The sequence below is a fragment of the Gossypium arboreum genome, chromosome 8 (assembly GCF_025698485.1).
Source record: "Gossypium arboreum isolate Shixiya-1 chromosome 8, ASM2569848v2, whole genome shotgun sequence".
In the NCBI taxonomy this organism is placed as follows: domain Eukaryota; kingdom Viridiplantae; phylum Streptophyta; class Magnoliopsida; order Malvales; family Malvaceae; genus Gossypium; species Gossypium arboreum.
In genome coordinates this window covers 55,262,839-55,265,728 of record NC_069077.1, presented here as the reverse complement: position 1 = coordinate 55,265,728, position 2,890 = coordinate 55,262,839, and positions in this window count along the sequence as shown.

Genomic DNA, 2,890 nt, shown 5'->3' with positions numbered 1-2,890 from the left:
TAAGAGACTGGTTCAGAATGACTACGTGATCCCCTGTTCAGACTTGGAAAAATAATTAAAAATTGTAAAAAAATAATTAGGGGATATAATTTATATGCTAGAAATCCTTAATGAGTCTAGTTTCAAATGAAATAAACGAAACATCCTTTGAATTCTGTACGAGGAGAAAATTGATTCATAGTGAAGAGTGGTCAGAACAGTTGAGCAGTGAAACAGGGGTAACTTCAATGAGTGCTAGACCAAAAAATTATGAAAATTTTATGGTAAGAATATACGTGAATCTAGTTTCAAGCAAAATTAATGGTTTGTAATTTGAGGTTCTGTAGCTCCAAAAATAAATAATTTAGCTGCTGGTACTCTACTAGATAGTTTATTTTGAACCTGTTTATGATTGTAATAGTGAAAGTATGTGTGTTTGTGATGGTAATATTCCGAGAACATATTGTGACTTTGTTTAAAGTATGATAATGGATTGTTTATTAAATATTCACATAATTACTTACTAAGCTATAATGCTTATTCCCTTCCTTTCCTTTTTCCTATAGTGTCGTAGATGTTAGCTTGAGTTGGAGGTCGCCGGAGGTTAAATCACACTATCAAACTATTGATCAATATATAAAGGTTTTAAAGTATTTTTAAGTCTTTGGCATGTATGGAGACTCGTTTAATTGTTATTAAGTTGCTAGGAATTGGCCTAAAATGCTGACCTATGTTAATTGAAGGTCTCTATTGTATAAAGTCATTTAATGTAGATAGTCTTGATTATGTTATTAATTAAATAATGCAATTTATGAATGTGCATGCTTACCTATGTGTGTGGTTGAATTAAAGCATGATATGGGCCTTGTAAGCTCTTTTTAAGGGATAACTTGAATGTGTTTGAAAAAGTTTTAAATTAGAGTGAAATTATGAATCGATTTTTTTATACGATGATTAGTGATTAAGTCCGGTAATGCCTCTTACCCTGTTCCGGTGTCAAACACGGGTAAGGGGTGTTACACCCCTAGTTATTCTCTACCTACAACAAATGACCCAAGGGCATATGTTTAACCTTTGTTTTCTAATAGAAACTAAAAAATGTAACTTTTGAAAGGGTGGGTTAACCAATGGGGTTTTTGTAACCAGATTTGGATTTGTACTAAAGAAAGGATTAGGGGACTCTTTATCATGTGGGGCAACAATGTTAAATTCACTGTAACAGCTCTTACTTGGTTCAACAACTGCCACGAATAAGAGATGTCACATTGACGCTATTTTTGCATTTACAAAATTTCTTTTCATTATTTTAACAAACAGCATTTAAATAGTTCAATAAGATCTCATTAAAACAATATTCAACATATTAAAAGGTTTAAAAACATTTTATAATTGTTTCGTAAGTGACTGGACGTGGAAAAAACATAAATTGACTTTCGGTTGCCCAAATGGCTTAAAATGCATGCTTTCGAATAAACTCGAGTAAGAGAAAGTTTAAATCCAATTTCAATTGACCTTCAATTTTCACATCTTATTCTAACTTTTTTAGGTCTTAAAAGTCATTTTAGATCTTCATAAAGTCCCATTAGGAATGAGGATGTTTAGGCATCATTCAGAGTCATTTTAGGATTCAAAAACAAAACTTTTGTGGTGCAAGTGACTGTCGCCAGACGTGGAAACGTCTAGAATGGAAATACTACAAGAAAAATATAATAAATAAAGTAGCGGTGTTCAAAAGTATACGATTCAAATTTTAATATAATAGAGTGTTACAACGAAACACTCCGGGAAGTATTCCAAGGATCATACCCAAGGCAGGTTGAATTAAACTAAAATTAATTTTCTACACTAACAGGGCTAAATAATAATAACCTAAAATTATAGTACGAAAAACCAAAGTACAATTAATCGAAAAAACAAAAATTAACTAAAACTAAAGACAACCAATTAACAATCGAAATTAATCCAATTAACTAAGTAGAAGATTAACTCACTTAAGTGTTCCTAATTAACTTTAGAACTCGGGTTTTATCGAGTTAGATATTAATTAACCAATTATTACCTCTCGGCCTCTAACTAATTAACTAATCGACCTATACATGTTTATCTCTCGACCTCACTTTCTTGACCAGGATAAAATATGATTTACTCAATAAACTTATCTCTTGGTCTCATTTATCTTAAATTACTTCCTAGGGTTGTCAATCCTAGGGTTTAATTGCACATAATTTAAGCCAACTAACTCGAGCTCGAACCCTAATTCTTCAGTTAATTATTCCCACATCCAATCGTTAATCTTGCTAAGGAAACTAGCCATGCAACATCCCACCCGACAGGTGCTACTGTTCAAATACTGTTCATCGTAGTATGGTGTTTAGAGCGAGATCTGAGTGGGTAAGATATTAGTTGTGACTAAGTATGTAAGTCTGTGAGTGCACCTTTGGGCAAAGTCTGTGTTGGGTGAGCTTGGTGGTTTGGCAGACTCCTTTGTAGAGTATACGCCACCCTAGTTGTTAGACAATTATGATAAGTCTTTAGTTGAAGATCTATTTATTATCTTATTGTTTTATTATATTATTACTCCGGTTGAACAATTTAGTTAGACACATAAGAATTGGTTAGAATAGAACTAAGTTACTGTAGTCGATAAGACTCACATTTATGATGAGAGAAAAAGTGCTTAGTCATAGGAATTGAGGGAGTTTAGTGGGATAATCAGACTTATTCACTAAACCCAGCTTCTGTGTATAGTTGTATAAGGTTAGTATTGGCTTCTTGAGTAAGTTTTATATTTTCCCTTCTACCCATATTTTCTTGTCAAACTTTCACTACACTTTTTTCTCAGTAAACCTTATACCAGAAGCCTACTTGATGATTTGAGTTCATTGTATTCAGTCAACTCCTTCGTTGTTTT